Here is a 24,457-nt window from a genome sequence, read left to right on the forward strand (position 1 = left end):
CATAGTGTGGAAATGTGGAAGTGTGGCAAGGAAGGAGGGAAGCCCATAAGGTGTGACCGTTCAGGAGAAAAAGAAGAATTTAGACGTTGCAAAAAAGAACCTTGAGTGGTTTGCAAGAGACTCCAAAGGTCGTGCTTTAGTATATATGATGTATTGATGACCAGAAAATTACTGGAAAGTTATTTGGACTCTTTATTTTAAGAGCAAAAATGTGTATAGAAAAAGGCCAAAGTTTTCTAATTCCATTTGACTTGCATGGTTTGCAAGGCTCACTGTGCTCTGTTCCTGCTCTAACGCTGGCTAACTTGTGACCACGTGCAAGTTGTAAGGTCCCTCTTTGTGCCTGAGTTGTTCTCATGAGTAAAATAGGGAATAGTCCCTATCGCCACAGGTCTTTGTAAGGAGGAGAGGAGATTACATCTGAAACATACTTTACAAAGAGTATAAGTGTAAGTGCTCATTTAAGGTTAGCTGCTAATATTAATTATTATAACCACTACTATTATCATCATCATTGAGGGATGCTTTGAAATCATGCACTGTGGAACCATATTGCCTGACTTTGAATCCTGGCTCATCACTTACTACCTGTAAAATTTTGGTGAAGTTACTTAAGTCTCCAGGTTTCTGTTTCCTCATCTGTAAAATGGGAAGAATGGTACTTCCTTCATGGAGTCACTGTAAACACGAAAGGAATTAATGTAGACAAAGGGTTTACAACTGCGCCTGGCTCCTGGAATGCTGTCATTAGGATGATGATGACTTTTCTGACCTCATCTTATCCCATCCTGCCCTTCAGCCACACTGACCTGTGTTCTGTTTCTCACGGGCATCAAGTGCTTGTGTTTCAGGTACTTTTTGCCCTTGAGCTCCCCTCTTCAGCCAGGTCTCCCCTGACCCTCCTGTCTGTTTTGCTCCCTATCCACAGGTATTCATGAGTCAGTTCATGTCTCAGTTATGTCTCAGCGTTTTCTATCTGACACTATCTTTGGGTACGTATTGCTTCCCTGTTTCTTATTTAACTCTCCCCACTCTTACAGAATGTAGGCTACATGCCTTGTTCGATACTGTGTCCCAGGGCTTAGATCAACATCTGGTAGAGAGTAGGCATTCAAAAATAGTTGTCAAATGAATGGGCACAATTGTGATAGAGTCTACAGTGATCTGGAGATCAGTAAGGACCACGTTCTGTCCTTAGAGACAGTCTAGAATAGGGGTTCTCAGAATGTAATCCATGCAGGTGGCTCTATAATGTTGGGTCCAACATTGGTGATTCGATACTCTCTGTCCAAAGATTCTTTGAGAATAAAAGGGGATCCTGTTAATAACCACGTCAGGACAGCAAGCGGAAACTGGATAGTCCAGGGTAAACCTTATCGATGAACTAGCTGCATTAGAATTACAAGTGGGGATGGACTCATAAAAATGCAGATTCCTGGGCATCCCCTCAGCTCCATAGCATCAGGATCTTTGGTATTGGGGCCCTGGCATCTATACTTTAGGAAGGGCCCTGAGTGATTCTAGAATCTGCTAAACATGCCAGAGTTTGAGAACCACTAGGGCTGAGGATTAGAACATCCTCCTTCGAGGCCTCTGTCGTCAACCCAGGAGGCTTCCCTAAAGGTGTTAAATACTTATTAACACTTGTTGTGTGGGAGCTGCAGTGTTGAGATTGCTGTGGGAGCCAAGAGCTCATTAGCACTTGTATTGGAACCTCTGCCTGTTCTTGAGAGTTAATTTCTTGGCAAACAATGAGAGTCTTCATGAAGCACTTCTGCAGAGTGAGGACAAATTTGGGGTAATGTAGTGCAAATTGTAGGAAGTGAGTACATTAGCATGAAAGAGATTTAATAAGTCTGGAAAAGAGATTTAGTATGTCTGGCAAAAGGATGTAAATTTTGGGAAAAAAGGTGAATTACAGTAACATAAAGGCTAATCATTTATTGTTGAACACCTTTTCAAAAAATAATGCCTTTGAGAGAGTGTGTTGGAGTTTGTAGATCAGACTAACACCAGCAAAATATGAAATGTTTTGTGGATTTTTGCCACATGTATGTTTGTGTTAGTGGCATGGGCAATATTTTCTGATTATGGGGAATAGTGGCAAAGTAAATAAAGCCTTTATCAAGCTCTGACTTTTTATTTCTCATTTCTTATAATTTTATTTATTTATTCATTTTTACCCCCAAAGCCCCAGTAGATAGTTGTATGTCATAGTTGCACATCCTTCTAGTTGCTATATGTGGGACGCAGCCTCAGCATGGCTGGAGAAACAGTGTGTCGGTGCGCGCCCGGGGTTCCGAACCCGGGCCACCAGCAGTGGAGCGCTCGCACTTAACCGCTAAGCCACGGGGCCGGCCCTATTTCTCATTTCTATCAAGAATTCTTGGGCTGGCCCCGTGGCTTGGTGGTTAAGCGAGAGTGCTCTGCTACTGGCAGCCCGGGTTCAGATCCTGGGCGCGCACCAACACAGCGCTTGTCCGGCCATGCTGAGGCGGCCTCCCACGTACAGCAACTAGAAGGATGTGCAACTATGACATACAACTATCTACTGGGACTTTGAGGAGAAAAAGGGGAAAAAAAAAAGGAGGAGGATTGGCAATAGATGTTAGCTCAGGGCTGATCTTCCCCCACTCTCCACCAAAAAAAAAAAAAAAAAAGAATTCTCCTCCCTGTCCCTTTCATCTAGCTGTAATGGGAGGGAACTACAAATTGCCCTTTTGGATCTTCCTCCTGCTATCATTAATCTTATCTCTTTTCTATCCTTTCTAGCCTTTCCCAATTTACTCTTCCTTTGAGTATCCCTGAGGCAGATCGGAAGGATAATATATGAATTTATACCTTCAGCAATTTAAAGTCTTACAGACAAACATGTAGGCTTGGTTTTTTAACAATCTCAACAGCAAGTCTTCATTTAAGCTCCCATCTCTGTTAAAAAGCTCGTATATGCTTTAAACAAAAACCGTTAAATCATAGAGATTCTGTATAGAGACATACGTAAGAGAAAGAGATGTTATTTACATACTGTTATTTACTGTCATTTCCTATGAAGTGTAAAGAGCTAGATGGACAAAGTGTTCTCATGGGGTCTTCATCTAAAATAATATGAAAAATAAGAATTCATCTATAAGCGTGTTAGAACAAAGTCTGAAAGTGCACCTTCCTCTCCTTGATTACTTTCAGCTTGTATATTTTATTTCTCACTATGTAAACCTAACCATGGGATTTGGAAACCATTCCAAGCATCTGAATTTTAAAGAGAGGTAAGTGGTTGTAGTCATAGCTATTTCCAATGCCAGCGATGAGAATGCTGTGTAGAGAGTTCATTTAAATGGTTCTCATAGTTATTTATACGTTAGGCTTGCCATAATAATAATAATAATAATAATAATAATAATAATAAAAACAATATCTTTGGAAATTGAGTGTATGTGACTTTAAAAGTTTTTGGCTTGTGGCCAGCCTTCCACCAGTAGGCTGGCTACTTTGGGTAGCAATTGGCAACTTCTTTCCCAGGTTTTCCAGTTGATGCAGTTTCAAACAGCAGGAGGGTGACTTTTCTGTATTCAGAACACCTAACAATCCCTGTTCAGAACAGATTCTTGCCTCCTTAAGCTTGCCTAGAAAGATTGTTTCTCTGAAATCTCCTCTAGAGATATGGAGCTATCTTAATTACTTCTAACATTAGCTGAGTATTTGAAAAATTGCGTATTACAGTATCTAACTAGCCTTTTTTCAGGCCTTCCCCTACCCAGATAAATAAGCATCAATATGCTAAGACAATCCATTGTATCCTGGCATTTGTCAAAAACAAACTTTAAGTAGAAAATAAACTACTATTTCCTGGTGAAACATTAGCCTCCTAATGGTGGGCATGTTTGCTCTGGGAATCAATACCTTCAATCAATTAATATCTGCAGGGTCGAGAGCCAAGCCGTTGTCGAGATGCTGGTTCTATTTGAGAGAAGTTGCTTTTATTTTGTAACGTGGATCTCTCGCCCTCTCTCTTCACCACCTTGGAATTCACTCCAGTCGACCATGATTACCTTCAGGTTTTAGTTTTGGGACTGCAGTCTGGGTGTGTGGGAAGTGTGACTTTCACCATCGTTCAAGGAGCGCATTTGAGGCTGCTGTAGGCCCCTGGCTGTCATCTCTCGGGAGCTGGAGCAGAAAAATACATGTTTTGTAAAATCAGACTGGGCACCGTCTTATGTTGTAACCCTTGTGGCTGTAATTGAAAACATTTCTTCACGTAGATTTTCCTCTTGGATACAATCTGGAGTTTAATATTTAGTATGATATTAAAATTATATATAAACCAATAATTTTTCATTTATGGTGTAAGTTCCCATGAACCTTTCAACAAGAATAGGGTGTTAAGCTTTAGGATTTTGTCCTGGTTCCAGGTTTGATAATTACAAATCACCTTGTACAAAATTACTCTCTTATTCATGATTACAATTTCTTCCTTCAACCCACTTTCCCTTCTAAAAATGGACAGAAATCACTTAAAATTTTATGGTTTGAATTTCAGGGCCATGTAAAAACCAGACATTACATCTAATATTTTTATGGTTAAACATGCAAAAGGAGTATTATATCCGCTTGATACATGTATTGATGATTTCGATATTCAAATGATATGTGGAGACTGGGCTTAATTCTTAAAATATTTTCTGATTTTTTCCTAACCTACCTGGGGAAAAACTAAAATAAAACCCACAAAGAGTAACTTTTTTTTTTTTGAGGAAGATCAGCTCTGTGCTAACATCTGCCAACCCTCCTCTCTCTCTCTCTCTCTTTTTTTTTTTTTTGCTGAGGAAGACTGGCCCTGGGCTAACATACGTGACCATATTCCTCCACTTTTTATAGGGGATGCTGCCACAGCATGGCTTGCCAAGCGGTGCATCGGGGCGCTCCCAGGATCGGAGCCGGTGAACCCCAGGCCGCCGCAGCGGAGTGTGCACACTTAACCGCTTGCACCACCGGGCCAGCCCCACAAAGAGTAACTTTTTGTGAATCTCATTCCTGGTTGGCTATTTCTACACTGAAAGCAGTACAACAAAATAGAATGATGAAGAAGACAGGGATTGAAGATTCACTTCATAAGAACTCTAAATTCTCCAAATTTTATGTTTAAAACATGATATTTCTCTAAGTAGAATAAATCATGAAATTTTGGGTTTTGTATATTAAAAATATATTTCGACTCCTTTTCCTTAGAATTTAAAGACAGATAGTCTTTGAAATAGTTTATTTTTCACTAGTGTGTGCACAGTTTCTATATTTACACTGATTTGCCCTGGTCAATCAAAAAAGAAATTCAGAGTCATGCATTGTAGTCAACTAATTATTCAAACTTTCCTAAAAATAGTTTAAGAGCAATTTAGAAAATAATGGAATATACATTGTTTACTCTGGGAAGAGTGCTAGAAATAATGAGAGTACCAGGAAATAATATCAACATATTAGATATTCAAGAGAGTGCAGATTTAATGCGAGGAAAAATATAACGAAAAAACATCAACCACAAAGACGTAGGGGATAATGAAGAACAATTTAGACAAAGGACATTAGTTATAATGTTGACTGTGGCCAAAACAGCATAATGAAACTATGACTTTTGGCCCTTTGTTAGAAAAAAGTTAGGGGCAACTAAAATACTGGGAATATATGTAATTGAAAGAAATAAAAATTCCTTCATGAAAATTGGAAAAATGAGTACCAGGGCTATGGACATCAACTAAAAAGAGATATTGAGGGCTGCATGGAGTGGAATGCAAATATAATGAATTTTAAAGAGATGATGCTTTTTATTTGTATTAATTTCTATCAGTTAGCATTTTCTAAAATAGAAGCCTTTGTATAACAAGAGAGATTCTTTATATTATAGTATCTTATGCTATAATTTGATAGGATTCACAAGGATTTTCAAATTAGCTAACTTCTATTCAGGGTATATACTAAAATACCTCTATACGAACATTTGAACCGAAAAAAAGCTGAAATCCTTTTCCTATAAATGTTTAGAGCTTTTGGAAAATAAAAATTGTAAAACAAAAAGTAAGTTAAAAGAGCTTCAGAAGAGGAGGGAGAGAAAGACGCATATGTTACTATAATGGACCACATAGGTCACTCAATTTTAGAATGGATGATGGAAACCTAGATTTTGGTTGATGCAGATGAGCAGGGAGGGAGGCTGTCAGGCAGATGTGAAAACCACGTCAAGAGGAGAGAAATCCTTAGGGCTGAGAAAAACAAAAAAGGGCCTGATGAAGAGAAAACTGAAAAAGAAAACGAAAGACAGGATGAAGATGGGAAAAGGAAAATGCTCAAAGGAATTTAAGCTCAAATACTAACCCTCTCTTAATATTGTACAAATTGTCTATTTAATTGAAATCAGCATCCTGACCCTATTATGGCTACATCTTACCCAATGAAGAATAAACTAAAAGAATTAACTTGGCAATTTATTCTACAAGGCCATGGAGCACCAAGGGGCTTGGCACTGTTGGGTCTCGTTCATCCTTCCCCATCAGTCTTTGAGAAATAGGCAAACTGGGTTGTGTTATCTCCATCCACACATCTGTCCAGTGTTCAGTCTCTTGTTAGGATCCAGCTGTATTTTGCTATTAGAACATGACAAACTCCTACTAAGGTTCTGAAACTTGTAATTAAAAACGGATTGTCTAGAGAATGCTCTAATGGCTCTGTGGAAAAACTTTTAACTCCATTTACTAAATATGGAATCAATCATTGCAATTAATTATAGGCTGTTCCGGGGCAACCCTTTCTATGACCACATTACCGTTCTTGCATGGGGAGTGGGTAAATGTTTTCTGAGGATGACTCAGTTGTTGCCTTCTGCTCCCTCTCTCAGCTGTTTTCACATCCCTTCGGTCCTCATCTGCCCGTCTATGGTGTTAGAGGCTGGGTCTTGTAGCCTCCCTCTCCTTTAGATTAATGTTCAGTGAGTGAGGTTTTGTTGCTCTCAGTGCAAATCTGTCCGTTCGTTTGCCTCTCCTTGCCTGTGTTGAATGGGCTCATTCCTCTTACAGAATGTCTCTCTCCCGCAATTGTCACTCCTGGGCATTTCTCTACTCTGCTCCTGCTTTCCTGTACTGCCCAAGCTTCTCCTGTCTCCCTTAACTCGGGTTTCACACTGAGTTGGGCCAGTCTTTCAGTGTTTACCTCTGCTTGGTGACCCACGGCATGTACCCTCTCTTTACTCGGTATTTCTCCTGGCTGGAGAAGTGAGCCTCTTACATCGCTGTGGGGTGGGTTCTAAGCTCTGTGATCATTTCCCTTTAAGAAGGGTGGTTCTGAGGCCATTTGGCTGGTGAGGAGGCTAGCTGCCCCTCACTCTGATTTCACTGGCCATCGCTCTCTGACTTTTCTTCTTTATTTTGTGGCAAAGTCTATCTCCTTTTCTTAGGAGGTTGAAGCTACAAAACTCTAGTTGCCTGTAGGGCCACTTAGAAGATTATGTCTGTTTCTCTGACCCAGGAAGTCAAATAAGTACTGTCTCAATAGTGCTTTTTCTTACTGACTGTGTGTCCTAGGGTAAGGTGCTTAACCTCTCTGAGCCTCAAATATATATATGGGCATATTGTAATATATGAGTAATGATTCTGTAATACAAGGGTAGTGATTCCACCTACAGCACAAGGTTGAAATGAGTTGTATAAGGATGAGTGAGGATGAAATGAGTGTCTTATGCTCTTAGCACAGTCCTTGGCACAGCAACTACCATGGAAGGCTTGCTAGTTTTATTATTATTCTCTCGAGTATGTTTATGAATACAAAGGACATATCTGCTTGTTGGGTTGTAAGGCTAGAAGAAGACATTTTAATCACTCATGACCATAATATGTATATTATATCCTGAAGTAATAAACTTAATTTAGTTTCAGAGCAACATATCTTATAATAACATCTTTAGGCTGTGAAATAGTTTTTTTCCCCCGGAAATAATGATTGAAATTATATAGCTTGAACTTTTGCTTCACCCAGAACTGTAGAATCCACTTTTTTGAGAGGGGTGCACCACCTTGATTACTATTCTTGGGTAGTGAAAATTTACAAAATGGCCTGCATGAAATTTAGGATTCTTAACAGATATTTCCCATTTCAATAGTGTGTCTCTTCAAAAGGGAACTACAGCTCAGAGTTTAATTGTAATCTTATGATGAGCAAGTGCATAGTTTTTTTCCTTCAATTTTGATGCTCATATGATAAAATATGAGAGAGAAATAGAAGTATTGAAAGGTATTAGTCAAGATTTTGGGTTCTACATGAATTAGACTTCACTTTCAAAATTTGAAATATTTTGAAGATAAGTGACAAAGGAGTTTTGAGTTTTGCCCAAAGCATAGCTTTTGAAATTTGTGAAACGACTAACAGATTTCTTCCTAACTACCCAGATTGTGGGTGTTAGGGATGGTGGGGGAGAAAGTGAAAGGCATACGTGTTTCACTTTCTATGAACACCTGTCTTCAGAGAACAATAACAATTTTTATTGTGAGCTTGTGAAACTTCGCAAGTCCTCTCATGTAGCACTTTATGGAGGGCGTGTGTCTATCTGTCTTTTAAAGCTTGGTGTTCTCATAAGCATAACCTGTTAGAGCCATAAAACCTATTTTGTTGGTTACGACTGACATGTAACATGTTGAGCTATAAATGCTAGTTATGGTTTTATATGTTAACTATATGTTACATAGTTTTGTGTATTCCCTTTTAGGTATCTAAAAGCTCTAAGATATTTTAAATGATAAAGGAGTATTAGATGAATATATTTTTTCTTAAAAATAACACATTTGGAATTTAAAATATCTGGTTTGTTCATCTTTCTATAAGTTATTTAGAGAGAAATAATCAATTATAGGCATTTTTTGAGGCTTCACAGGATCAAAAATGGTTTTATATCATGCAATTAAGCCTATGTATTTCCAATGAGAAGGCTGAAGTTTTTCTACAGTGTAGTGTCGATATTATTTTCAGAAAACAGGAAACATTGTTTTAGTAATTTTTTCCCTCCCTTCCTCCCATTCTTCCTTTCTTTTTTCCTTCCTTCCTTCCTTGCTTTCTTTGCAATGATGGCAATAATCTGTTGGTCTTTTAAGAGGGTGGCGTAATTTTAGCATTTAAACAATTAAAAATCGTACGACTAGCATGGGTCTTTGCACCCTATAGGCTCTTAGGAAGGAGTTGTTGTGTGACTGATAACAGCCACTCTGGTAGAGAGAGCGAAACTTTTAGGATTTTTGTTACGGGAAAAAAGCTGCTGGTGAAATGTAAATTTATAAATGTTTGTAATAATCTCCAAAATATCTTTCTTTCTATAAGGATACATCACTATAGATGAAAATTCTCAGGAATAAGATTTTTAGTTTTAGGGGACATGATTTCATCTTGATAATAAAGAGCTATCACGTTTCGTAGCTCTATCATATTTCAAATATTATGGAATATAAAGGCAATTCTACCTGACACAGTTTAAAATTAAACCTATGTTAGACTTTCTTAATAATAAAGGAATTTCTACAACATGAGACCAATAAAGTAATTTTAGTTTGAAGTAGCAAATGAATTAAAGGACTAATTACCAAGTAATTACCCTGTATTATTTGATTACTACCTAAATAATGTAGATAAAATTTTGTGATGGATTGTAGTTTTATTTTTACCTGATAAAATGAAAATGGATTGAAGTAATCTAAAAGTATCTAATGTAGCTAGAAATTTGCCTTCCAGGGCTACTGAGAGACATTATTTTCTTGCCTTTTCTTCTTATGACCACCGTAGGAAAAGTCCAGGCATGTAACCACATTTAATTTGAACTGCAGAAAAGAATAAATCATTAATTTGTCTAAAGGTGTGGAGAAGGATCGATTGCATTTATTCTGCAGCTAATATTTCCAAAATTGAGATTCAGAACTTTCCACATTGGGAAATGGGAAATTAAAGAGAAAACAGTGTAAATAATCTTTTAGCCAAAGGTAAAACTTTAATTATAATGGAAAATGGAGTACCAAAGATTCAGTAAATAAGAAAACACATTTCTATCTTTTAAATATTTCTGAAAGTGTATTGAGTACATAATAGTTAAATATTGCACATTAGTTGAACCAGCCCTGGGAGTCTAGTGGTTAAGATCCTGCGCTCTCACCACCTTGGCCTGGGTTCATTTCCCTGTCAGGGACCCGCACCACCCCGTCTGTCGGTTGTCATACTGTGGCGGCTGTGTGTTGCTGTGATGCTGAAAGCCATGCCACTGGGATTGCAACTACCAGCAAGGTCACCCAGGGTGGACAGGTTTCAGCAGAGCTTCCAGACTAGAAATGACTAGGAAGAAGGACCTGGCCACCCATTACCCAAAAAGTTGGCCATGAAAACACTATGAATAGCAGTGGAGTATTGTCTGATACAGCATTGGAAGGTGAGAGGATGGCACAAAAAGACCGAGAGGGGTTCAGCTCTGCTGTCCCCAGGGGCGCTAGGAGTTGGAATCAACTGGACGGTACTAACAAGCAGCACATCTACTCCTAAATGTAAAGATTAGGGCCATATTATTATTATTGTTATTTTTATTACATAAGAAACGTATACTGGCCAATGTGAAATTTATACAATGATTCCATTTTCCACTATGAATTTGGATATTTATAATAGCAGGTCAATTACAATTAAAGTCACACACACTTCTTGTAGATATTAAAGCAAAATACATTTTCCCCTTTCTTGGCTATAAACATGTCTTCTAGAGACGAGCAACATCAATATTACCTTGATTGGATGTAGAAATTGTTATTAAGCTGTGCTTCAGTTTGCAAACTAAAACGTGTGCCACAGGACCACATCAAAGGCTGGCCATCATTAAAAGACATCAAAGGGCAGCCTCCCTGAAGTCTTTAAGTTTTATGGCAGGTGCCTCATAGAGATGTCAGGTCATCCTGGGAAACCAGGAGAAGACTCCATCTAAACACAATTGTCTTTGGTCCTTTCATCTGTTTGGGAAGGTAGGCGTCCTGGGTTAGACAGAGTTCTGCAGTGATTGGGATACTGGACATCAAGCCTCTCTAATTTCAGCTGCTCTCAGCATGGAGGCGGCAGTCCTGGTGTCTCTGGATGGACACATCTGGGGAACAGAAAAATGATCCTTGTGATAATGTCATTGAGCGCCTATGAGGCATGGAGACATCAGCCTCTTTTTTGGCTCCTCTCAGGACACAAATGCACGGGTATTTTTGGTATACTGAGACAATTCAGGATAACTTTGGAGAGGGACCATTTCCAAATTCTAAAGCAGTACTTCATTTGCTTAGCATGAGACTAAGACAATTTCTACAGAAGAACAGAATAATGGGATTTCTATTTAAACAAAGTAGCACAATAAATCCAGTTTTTTCTGGTTAAGCCTACTCGTCTAATTATTCCCTTAATGAGATATTACAAAAACCTATATGGAGAATAATATCTTTGCAATCAAATTAGGGGACAACGATGACTAATTTTTAGCTGATTAGAGAAATGCAAGTATTGCACGTGGAAACAAATACTTCTGGTCTTAGAATACTTAGATGTTTTCACTATTTGCTTTCCAGCCACATCTGCACCATCTCAGTGTACATTAATTTAATTTTGCTTAACAAGTATATCCTTTATATTGTCATAGCCTAAAATATATCTTGTCTAGTTGTTTCTACTTTATTAGGACCAAACAAAATTTGCACAAGAACTGACAAATTATCACGAGCTCTGAAGGTTTTATTTATTTTGGTCTAAAGAATTAATATATTTAAAGAACATAGTGAAAACCATTTTGTACTGCTTTATCATTCACTTACATATCATTAAGTAGTCTAAGCATTTTATTATGAAAGGGCTCTGTTTACAAATTAGACCAAAGAACACATTTCACAGTGAAGATCAGCATGTATATCTTATTTTATTTCAGATGCACATGACACAACCTTAATATTAGAGCCAGATGATTAAAAGAACATTACCTGAGCCATGAGAGTCACTGAATGAGCTATGCTAAATTGGTTGTTTTCTGTTTTGTGATTAATTGTGCTTCTAAACCATATTTTAGTGTGCTTTGTTTTTCTGTCCCCAGTCATCCCATATTATTAAAGAGAAATTCTGCATATCTCTCCTGGAGTCCAATTAAGGATTTGCATCATGACTAGATTTTTCACTTTAATTACTGTATATAAAGTAGGTTTTGACTTATTTCCATATTTATCAAACTATGCAGAAGAAGCAAAATTCATCAAATAAACAGATATCTGTGGCTATAATTGCAGCCTGCATCGAGGATGTAGGAAGAAAATATGAGGGTCCAAATTTCATTATGTAGAACATAATAAACATCTGAATAATTAAACTGTGTGTAAATCATAGGCTTGGCAGTAGTAAGAATAGGAGAGATACTTTCAAATGATCCAAAAAATATTTTAAATATATTTCTTAAAATATATCCTGAACATTAGACAAAAAAACGAGTTGAAAAAACTTACATCTCTTATTAGGTGAAAAATATAATATTGGATAATGTGCATACAAAAATTATTTTTATATTGACTGTAATATATGATGAGCTTTCTGTGTACATGGATTCCCAAAGTCCTTTTTTTGTTTTTTAGCAAATAAGAGAATAAAACCAAAAGAAAGTTAATATTAGCAATTTATGTTGATGATTTTTCTTTGTACTTACACTATAAGTAATTAACATTGGGAAAGTGACCTATCAATTCCTAGGACTAGGAAAACACTCTTGTCTTCTAAACATATATAATTTTAAGCCCCAAATAATCATTCTACTTACAAATGTTTAGCCATACTTCTTATTATGTGTGCTTAGTTGTGTATTAAAGAATTTGTAGGTACATAAATATAGGGATCATTATTTTTATTATATTAAAAATTTAATGGTGGAAAGTATATTAATATTATGACCAAGATACTAACAACTTATCAAAAGTGGAAAACCTAGGACTTTTCATTTTAAGCATGATTCTTTAACTTTTGAGACATTAAAAAAATATTTCAAATGATTTTTCCTTCGGTTATTTAATTACAAAAACTTAAATTGTCTCTAGTGTCACAAATGAATTGGGTTTATTAATTTCAAAACTTTCAAAAAGACATTTTTAATTTAAGTTTTTACCATAGTTAAGCTGCTGACAAGGAAAGTTTAATTCTAGTTATTGTAAGGTTGCTAAGGGCTTTGAATTAATTTATCTTGTAGGACCTGCTGTGAATGTAGCTGGTTACTTTTGAATTAGATATTAAGGATAGATAAAGTGATGAACCTGCTTGGCTTCTACTACGTGAAGATTCATCACATTGTGATTTCCAAGGCTCCCAGAAGTGAGGATGTCTGGAAAATAGGATCTGCTTGATGTTGTCTGAAATCATTCATTTTTCTCTTGCCATTGATAGAGAAATTTTCTTTTCACTTTTAAATACGTTACAAAATGCAAGAATGTGGCCTTTTAAAGGTAACTACAGCAAATCATATCAAGGCCACTCTGTTATCGCCTGTCTAAATAACGTGGGTATGTCCTAATGTGGATGCATGGGGACAGCGAGTTACAAAATTGGGTATGGAAGTGCACAATGTACTTTTTTATTTTGGGGGGAGGTGAGGAAATAGGTTTGAATTCACTCATATAATGAGTTACTGTACATCCCTTTGTACTGAGAGTTCTGATAACTGTATGAAAACTTTCCTTGATCCGTTTTCATGTTTCAGCAGCCTTCCTGGGCAGGCTCACTCTCTCTTTCTCTCTCAAGGTTTATATGCAAGGAGCTGTTGAACAATAAAAATATAAAATCGCAATGGATTGTATGTACACACATTAAAAATGCTTAACAAAATTGAATAGAATCAGTAACTGGATGTCTAAGAGCTTATCATCAGGAATAACTAGTAGTTTGCCTTAAAACTGTTTTCAAAACCCATGTCTATGGATGAAGTCATTTAGATGGTAATAAAGGGAGATCATGTCATGAAACCAGGAGAAAAAGTTTCAGAGTATTTGTCTACTATGGGGTGGAAATGTTAAATGTTACATGTTAAAAGGGGTAATTGGAAAGATAGAATTTACAGATTTCAATGGTGCAAGTTCCCATTTGGTATTCTGAATACAGAACACTTCAGTGCAACATTCCAAGAGCCAAATCTTCACTTTGTGGTTGAAGACAATTTCCAATGGTATTCGTTTTCTAGGATACAGACAGACTGTAATTGACATCCATATTTCATGGATAATTCTGAATGGCTTCTCATTTCACACTGGTTTTGACAACAGTGATAGTGGTAAATGAATAATTTACGAAACAAATGTTTTTTGAAGACAAAGATTTTAGTTTTAATTTACAAAATAGAATTGCTTTGTATAATTCCCAGTGCAGAATCATGAACATAGATTATTTTCCCTCCTCAAGAAGATAATGTGGTCCCTTTTGTGTGTAGACTTTTCCTTAAAGAAGCAGCTCCTGTTGTCTAGAACTCTTCTCAACTCAAGATATATTTCATTTTGGTTATTTTTCTCTTCTTCCCTAATCAAATGTAAGGCTCCCATTGTAGAAAAAAAAACTGTTTAAAAGAGAGATTGCTGGGCCTCACCCTAGATCCACTGATGTAGAATCTGGGGGATTGAGACCTGGGAATGTGCATTGTGAACAATCACCCGAGGCAGTGCTGTGCTGGCGAATGTTTAACAACTTGATCCACAAAAACATGTATGTATGTGTGTGTGTATATATATATATACATTTTATTATATATGTTAATAATAAACTTTGATATAAAGAATATACAGTGCACAAATTAATAATAAAATGTATAATATTCTTTGATGTAAATTCCATATAGCCAGTTGACTCCCACAGAATGATTTCTTTAATTTTTGCTGAATTCTTTTATCTGTAGCCAAACTATGGTTGCACCTGATGAATGAGTATAGTTCCAACATGAACGTTGGTTGGTATTTTTGTTTATGGGAAGACGAAAATGAACCAACAAAGAATATATTGGAACTCACTTATTAGTCAATGATGTCAATAACTTCTTTGCTAAATAGGATAATAATTTTCAAATATTAAAAGAGTGTTTCTTCAATTTTATGTGTTATTCACAATGTAACGGTTATAGACATGACACACTTTTAAATTTAATCTGCATTAGACAGAATAGACAACAAAATAATAAGGTCTGTTTTGTGGCATTTTTCAAATTTCATGGCATAAACACTCCCACCTTGGCCAATTTCAAGTTACCAGGGCAATGTGCTTAAAGCAGAGGTGGGAGGGGATGCCCTGGAGTTCGTGGTGATGTATTTCCACCACGGTGACGTGATAGACGTGAACGACCTGAGGAGCAAGATATCAGTACAGTGTGCTAAATAATTAGGAAATGATGAGTTTTGACTTTATTTTTCAGATTAATTAGATAATTTTAATTTATTTAAAAGCATAATTTTTAATAATGGCTGTGTCTAACAACTGACTCACAAAATTCCTGAAAGTTAACAATTTAAAAATTAATTTAAAAATTATAATCAGAAATATTAGAAATTTATCAAGACAATAGATATATAGACAGATTAGTTTTCTAAAGGATTGAACACAGTTTACATAGATAGGCATGTGGTAGGTTGTTGTGAATGTGTATTAACATCAAACTATAAGGAATAAAGTGTTCACCCCGTGCCCTCAAGGCACGTAGCTTGGTGCTAATGGTTGTGGGAAATGCAGAAACATAAGATTGTTTTTTTAAGCTCAGTCCCTCATAATATATTAGCATGAAAATGGTAAGATAATAGAGTGATTAATGCAGACTGGAGTGTGAAAGTATGTGGGCAGACCAGTAGCTCCGTGATGGCTATAAACAGTGTGGAAGGTATCTTGGAAGAGGTGGAGCTTAATTGGGAAACTGAAAAATGGGTGGTCGAACCCAGGCATTGGTCTCATGTTATAGAGGAAGGAAGAGCATAGCAAGCAACAAAATTAGCTGAACAACACACAAAATCTAGAAGAAGTTTTTATCAGTTCTTTTCTTCAGACTTTGGTGTTATAATCCAACCCATACATAGTCAGAGAGTGTTAGGATTTTCAGAGTGTCTCTTCACAGGATCCTTAATTCTAGTTTCTTGGGGTGCATCCTCCACATCCTCCATCAGATCTCTTTCCTCAAATTTCTCATCTTCTTGGTCCTTTAACATTTTTGCTTCTCTCTCAATTGCTCCACTTCCTCTTGTGAAAGTTGGTCCATTTCTGCCCCTTCCAATTCTGGTGGGTAACAAACACTAAGTCCTATAGGGTCAGCAAAGGGTTAATTAGTTTCTGCATTGGTCTGTTTAACAACAGATTTTATTTAATTGTGTAGTGTAGGCAAAATTCAGAAGTGAAGCTAGAGGGAGGCTGCATTTCCTCCCTAAGTAAGCACACGTGTATAAAGAGTTGGGGACATTCTCACAGAATGTAGACAAAGCAAGCTTAATTGAAAAGACCCATCACCTAAGATGTAGGAGAGAGGAAAAGGGAGACTCCTGACTCCTGGGGAAGGAAGGTTAAGAGTCTTGGTTTCTCAGCACTCCAGGCAGGGCTTATCACACAGAAGAAAGTATGTGTGTGTGTTAGGCATTGCTCTGACAGCCATATGATTTCAGAAAGATGAGTCCTTGCTTATTTGACCAGAGGAGACATAATACTGTTTTAATACGCATCCTCCAACTTATCAAAATTTCATGTTTCTCTTAGTATTTTCACTTTAATGTAAATGTTTCTATTTTATTTTCACTCACTATGTAAGTAGTGTTCATTTTTAAACCAAGTGGTGTTCTATGATTACATTTCTTTTATTATATAACTGGTTTTTTTCCTGGAGTTAATAATTGTCTGACTTTCTTATGTCCTTAATTTCTTTGCACCTCCAGCCAAGTCTTCCCATGCTGTACAAAAGCTCTGTGAAATGCTTCCTAATAAGTAAGTTCTCTTCTGTGTTGGTCCTCTGGTTTTGAATGTCATATTTACCTCAATCTTGATTCATACTCCCATTTAGGTAGAACACATTCTCCACTAGCTTCTTGAGAGAAAGTCCAAAGGAATAAATATATTTGAGAATTTGCATTAGAATGGAAAAATGCTCCATTCTCATAGTTGATCATTAGTTAGACTGGATATAGGACTCTAGTTGGAAATCTTTTGATGCTCTGCATATTCTAAATTGATTATGACTTTTATTTTTTTTAAAGAGTTTATTGGGATCTTAATATTATTGTTAATATAAAATTTCACAATGTGCAACTTAATACTTTTAAATTTATTTATTATGTAGTGTAGTGAAAGGCACCTCAAATTCAACACGTCCCAAACAGAACTCACTCTTCTCTTGCCTGCTCCACTCCTAGTCTTCTTATTCTCAGTGATATCATTTATTTGATTATACCTGTCAGAAACATGACCCTTGTATGCAATTTGTCACTAATTCTCATCAGTTACTTCTGATATATTTCTTCAACACATCCACTTCTCTTCCTCTCACCTCTAGCAAAGTATCCTAAGACACCATTCCCTCTTAGCTCCCAAAATTTCCTGACTGATCTGTTTATATTCAATCTTGTCTTCTTTCATTCTGTTCTCTTTACTACAGCAAGATATCTACTTTTGAAATGCATATCTGGTGATGTCAAATTCCTTCTTAAAATGAATCTTCAATGAAGTCCCATTAGCCGAATTTATCTCAATGGATAAAGACCAAGACCTTGAACAAGGCCTATAAGACCTTGTGTGACCTAGCTTTTATTTATTTATTTATTTTTTTTGGTGAGTAAGACCAGCCCTGAGCTAACATCTGTTACCAATGCTCCTCTTCTTGCTGAGGAAGACCGGCCCTGGGCTAACATCTGTGCCCATCTTCCTCTACTTTATATGGGACACCGCCACAGTATGGCTTGACAAGCGGTACGTGGGTGCGCGCCTGGGATGGGAACCTGTGAACCCCTGGGCTGCCGCAGCGGAGCGCTGGCATTTAACTGCTATGCCACCGGGCTGGCCCTATTGTGTGACCTAGCTTTGACTTAGATCTCTAGTCTCATTTAGCAACATAATTCCATGCTATATTACCATTGCTTCAGTTCCTTTACCTTACCACCTTCAAACCAGCCACAGGCCTTTGTACACGTTCTTTTGTAAAGAACACTCTTTAACCTCCTCCTCTCCTTCCCCCACCTAATCTTTAAATCTTAGTTCTACTTTTACTTCTTCAGAACACCTTACCTAAACTCCTATTTTAAATTTTCATAGAAAACTTTTTTTATCATACATCACAATCATAATTTTAGGTATCCTTTGTATCACTACTTAATTAATATCTGGCTTCCTGATTAGACTATAAGCTCCACGCAGACAGGAGTCTTGTCTATTTTCCTTCATCAGTGTATTCTTTGTGTTTCACATATGCCTGACTCATAGTACACTACAATTAAATATTTGTTGAATAAATAAATGCTTTTTCCCCTGCCTTCTCTTCTCCTCCTTGCCTTCCCTTCTCTTTTTCCTTCTTTGTTTTATTCTTTTTCTTCCATTCTTGCTTTTTTTGGGGGAGGTGGCCATGAATGATAAATAATCTGATTTTATCTGGATTAGTCAAGAAAACAAGCCAGACAAGATCCATAAAGTACAGTCGTACTTTGTTTTATTGTGCTTCACTTTATTGTGCTTTGCAGATATTGCGTTTTTTATAAGACCCTCCACCAGCAAAAAGATTACAACTCGCTGAAGGCTCAGATGATGGTTAGCATTTTTTAGCAATAAAGTATTTTTTAATTAAGACATGTACATGGTTTTTTTAGACATAACACTATTGCACACAATAGACTACAGCATAGTATGAACATAACTTTTATATGCACTGGGAAACCAAAAAATTCATGTGACTCGCTTTATTGCGATATTTGCTTTGTTTTGTTGGTCTGGAACCGAACTCACAATATTTCTGAGGTATGACTGTAATTATTTAAAAATCTCTTTGAATTTTCAGTTAATAAAAGGGTTATAATTGCGACAGGCATTGTAATAGCAATGTTTAATTTTAAGATGTATTTATTTGGGAGTTTATATTCCAAAATGTATTAGATATATAAAAAAAGAAACTAAGGGTATTATGAACTTTAACTTGGCAGCATTCAAAAAATATTCAAGATATTCCAGTTATTTTGCTTAAGGACGGTAAACACAGCAAAGAGTGACTCATTCATTCTCTGAGATCATTTCTGACTTCCCATTTTGTAATGAGGTTTTTGTTCAGTTTATTTTAGAAAACCATTTATGTAACTCATGATTTAATAAACTATTTGTTTATAGATGCATATGGGGTACCTTAGCTTTCTACTGGAGAACTACTGATAGCATAATGTTTTATGCCTGGAATGATAATGATGGTGTTATTTTGTGTGCTTCCGTGTGAGACCATGCTTATAGTCAAGGAGGCAAATCTTTTGTATCTCAACCCACATTTTTATTTGTGACTATTTTATTCTTTTATCTTTAAAAACTTGATTCACCTTCTATTGGATAATAGCTTTCTGAATCAGACTATGGATGGTGCTGCATTCCCAAAAGGCAAATTTGTGAGTTTTAGATAAATGTCACATATTTTTGTTTAATTATCTCAAAATATATAATACAGCAGGGGTGAATGACAGCTGTGTGAGGATGTATATATTCAAGAATCCTCTTGCTGGTTTTTGGCAGAGCCTGCTGTACTTCCAGTCTCTTTGTTTACCATGTGCAAAAGACTGGATCAACTTTCACACACTTTATTATGGTTTAATGGGGGAATCATTAGTAGATGAGTTTAACAGACCCAAATGCTAGACACTCAGTGGTTTATTTTTCAAGATTAAAATAATGTCTGTTTCTAACCTTCAGTAGTTTAAGGCAAATTTGCATACAGCTGTATCCAGTTAAGTGCCTTTCAGACTTCTTGTTACATTAAGAATGTACAAGCATTAAGAGTGCTTGTAATACAATTGACTTTAGGCTGAATATTACATTAACAGCCCCCTTTGTTATTTAGCTGGCATTAAAGGCTTAAGTACAAGAAAATCCATGTACAAAGCGTATCATTTTTATTTTAATTTAAACTCCCAAGAAATTTAGTGACTAAAACATCCGTTATGCCATTTGGAATAATTTTTTTTCCCTAAAGCTCTTTGTAGCAAGAGACAAATGTTAGCAGAATCCCGAAATGCACAGTTACCTCAGGATTGCTGGGCAAATTGATAAAGACTACAGCGATACAAATTGGAATCACAATGGCCAGGGGACACAAAGCTGATGGGGTTTGGGCCTCTCTTAGGATGCTGTTAGGAAAAGGGCCATTAACATTGGCAAATAGGAAAAAGAGCTGTGAGTAGGATGCTAACAAGTACAGCAAGGGAGACGGTGCAGCCACTGCCAGAACAGGAAGTGCTTTCAACCAGTCTCTAAGAGAAATCCTTTGGACAGTCTTTCTTCAACAAATGCCTAGAAATTATGCTATTTATAGGACATCTACTCGCTTATTAATATCTTTAATAGGAACTATTCAATGTTAATAAAATTTCTGCTTCTCTAGAAATGTTGGGATATCCTAGGTAAGTGAATTTTATGGTTCACTTGAATGTTACAACTCTGTAAAATACACTAGTCTGCCATTTGGTTCTATTCATCAAAAATTAGCCCTGACTATGCACAAGGCACGAGGCCGGGAGCTTTCCTGTCTTAGTATGTGAGAAATGCATTGAATATAATTGTGCATTTCTTTGATGACCTGGGATCTTGTAGTGTCTCCTGCAGTCTCCATTCAGAATATTTATCCTCATTGAAAATTAGTTCAGAAATGGATGTAAAAATTGAAGGAGACTGCACTGAACTCTATGATTACCCTTGGAAATATATACCTTTGTGTTCGAAATTTTATTCCCTTGCTTCTTTTTCTTAGAAGTAAAGTGCTAGAAAAATTTGATTAATTGAGGGAACTGGATCATTGAGTTCCAAATAATTGAGTGTTTATCACAAACTCGTCCTCTGTCTATATCTTTGGTTATTCTTTTAAAAGAGTGCTTCTTGAAACTACTCTACCTAATGTCATTGAGAAGTGACTTTTCAATGCCTAATGAATGAAAGATGAAAAAGACAGATGAGAAGAGACTGAAGTTTGTGATTATATCTGTTGGCTGGGATTGGTATACTACTGAACTGCTACTGAACTATAAATCCACTGGGAGCCTAATGAGTATCTGGAGAGTATGGCCTAAGAAAACACCTGGTAGAACAAACAAACAAACACCGCCAAGACCTCCTGATCAGTGGGTGGAAAATAGCAACTTGGGAAGCTGGCCGTGCTCAGAGATCCCTGTGCTAGAAGTGTGGGAGGATGACACTCATCTTGGAAGATATTCCAGATGGGCTGGATACCAGGATGTAACAAGAAGCAAGGCAATGACTCACTCCTCATACTTAGACACAAAATCAGGGCCGGATCTGAGGGATAAGGTAGAAACCAATATCTGGGCTTGCAAATTGACAAGATTGCAGAGCATGAACAGAAAATGCATATGAGTGAACTCGGCTGATGGAGACTGTGGCAAATGGAGAGCTCATACCTTGTCTACGTGGTGAAGTGGTTATCTACTGTTTTCATGTGGAAAAGCAGGCCCAGAGTGGCCAGATCTTACGATTTTTAAAGAGATAAAAAATTTAATATCCTGAATTTTAAACCTTGCGCTTAACATACACTACAAAAACAGGAAGTAGGTCAAAAAATTGATAGGCCAGATCTACAAGTCTTCCACGTTTATGCTATATTCTTAGCGTGTCCTGTAAGGCCCTTACTTCTCCTCATCTCCCACTGTGCTACCCCTTCATCACTCCACACTGGCAGCACTTGTCTTTCCTAAGTTCTTCAAATGATTCTGCTTCAGGAGTGCTCTTCAATCATCCTTTTTGTTTGGTTATCTCTTATTCATCACTGAGATCTTAGCAAAAATGTCACCTCTCAAGAAAGTTATTCCTGACAAACCCCCATCCCCAATTCCCCGAGATTTGGTAAGGATTGGTCTCTTAGGGCTTTGAACTTTTTGTTTATCGTACTTATCCACTTAGTATTTGTGATGTTTTTGGAGGACTAAGTGGTGAAAGAGACCAGCTATTTGTTTAATGTTTACTTCTCCATTGAACTACCAGCATCACAAGTTTAGGGACTTGTCTGTTTTGTTGGATGCTGTTTCTCCAGAGCTTAACATGGTGCCTATATAAAGCCTCAGAATGTGTTTACTGAATGAATCAACGAACTACCCTCTGGCACCACAGAACTAATGTATTTTGTGTGGAAGGGCACATGAGACCTCTCCATGGTCCTGAAAACTATTTGTGACATTTGTGACACGACATGGCCACCTGATTGAAGCATTTTAGGACGGGAATGTATGACACTAGTGATGAGTAATAACTACTGGCCAAGAAAGGGGGAAAGATGAATGAAGAAAAGAGAACTAATAAAAGGAACTAATATTTATTGAGACCCTTCTACGTGTGTGATTCTCTGCTTTGCATACATCATCATATTTAATCCTCAAAACAACCCAGTAATGTAGATATTTTTACCCTCATTTTGTGGATGAAGAAACCAAGACTTAGAGAGATTAAATAGTTTCCAATTCTCAGAGGTGACTGAGATGACATTCCAACAGTAGTTTGTTGAACTCCAAAGTTCACGTCATTAATACAGGATGCTGGGTCATGAGGGTTGATAGAACTTAAATGCTTCTTGTCTAGAGGGAGGATTAGTTTTGTAAATATAAAAGGTTAAAGCTGTTGGTGTGGCAAGTGGGTAGATCCCAACTTCAAGGAGAAAAAGGCATCAAAGTTTGTGAATCAGCCAGGATTCACAATTGAAAACACTTGCTTTTCCAGGATGAATTTTAAAAGATAATGGTTTCTTTGCAGTAAATAATGAACATATTGCAATAACATTAGTTACTGAATGAAAATGATGTTGCTCTTTATTCTCAAGAAGTCACATTTTGACAAAGTTTAATCCTGAGAAGAAAAGGTAATAATCAATTTCATGATTGTAGGTTTTTCTTAAGGTTGAAGAGCACCTAGGAATGCCTAAGAGGTGTATTCTGTATCTTAATGATCTTAATTATCTGAATTATTCCCCCAAATATCTTTATTCTGGAACTTGTAAGGAATACTCACAATACCAAACATTTATTTGCACTTGAGTGTTTGAAAGGAGTGAACTGTTAAGCTGTATGCAAGGTACTCCTTTGGTATACTTATGAGTGCATGTAGGGATGGGACCTTTGATGAATGGATTCAGTTGCAAGACCACTAAGCAAATCTCAGAGGGATACAAGAGCGAGAAAGAACATGATGATGGTTCCAAGTTCAACTTCAAAGTGAGGCCCGGGAATTGACCCATGGACATAGCAGGATCCTACAGTCACGCCTACAAGTCCCAGTCATGGGAGAGGCAGAAGCAAGAGATAGATGTTTATGCCCAAGGCCCAGTGCTTGTAGCATCACTCTTTCTGGGTTGTTCAGATGTTATAAGTAGCTATCCCTGCTGGTCATACCCTTATGTATTCTTTTTCCCCTTCAGAGACCTCCACTTCAATGCATCCTATCTCTACTCCCTTCCAGCTGCAGTTTTATCTACTGCATAAAAATAGAAACTGTGACTTGGCCTGGGTTCTGATCATTACTGGAAGTGGAGGACTCATAGAGTCCATGGGGTACTTGATAGTATCCAGTTCTGGCAGACATGCTTAAAAATTTTAAAAAGACTCTACTAATGAAGTAATAATAAGCTTCCATCATTTATTATACAATAAGGCTGTTCAGATTCAGTTTCTAAGTTGTCCTTATTTATCATCTGTTTTAGAATATACACACAATTTAGCCTTCAAAGGATCAGTTAAAACAATGACTAAACCTGTTGATATGTAAGTTTTCCAGAAGTAACGGTTTCTTTGTGTCTCATTATGTACTCATTTAATTCTGTAGTTTTTACTTAATTTCGTTCCCATGAAAAACGACAAAGATGTAAGCATTAGAGACAGGAAATTATGGTCTGGAAGTTGGCATTCTGACAAGTATCTATTAATTTCATGGCATAGAAGGTGAAGAATATAGTATAATATCTTATATTGTTTTCTGCTTATTTCAACCTATATAATGTAAAGAATATGGTATGTATTTAAAGTAGATTGCTTTTCAAATAGAGCTGATTGTGGAAATGAGATGTGATTTCAAAAGTTACCATTCTAAAAATGGCATGTTGACAAACATGAGCTAGAGTGAATGTTAAGATAACTATGGGGCTTTAGAAGTAATGACGTTAGAGCAACAAGCAACATTAGCTTTAGCAAAGTAAAATTTGTCATCCTTCTCTGAT

This window comes from Ceratotherium simum, chromosome 5, assembly GCF_057802395.1.
Source record: "Ceratotherium simum simum isolate JZ-2026a chromosome 5, ASM5780239v1, whole genome shotgun sequence".
Taxonomy (NCBI): domain Eukaryota; kingdom Metazoa; phylum Chordata; class Mammalia; order Perissodactyla; family Rhinocerotidae; genus Ceratotherium; species Ceratotherium simum.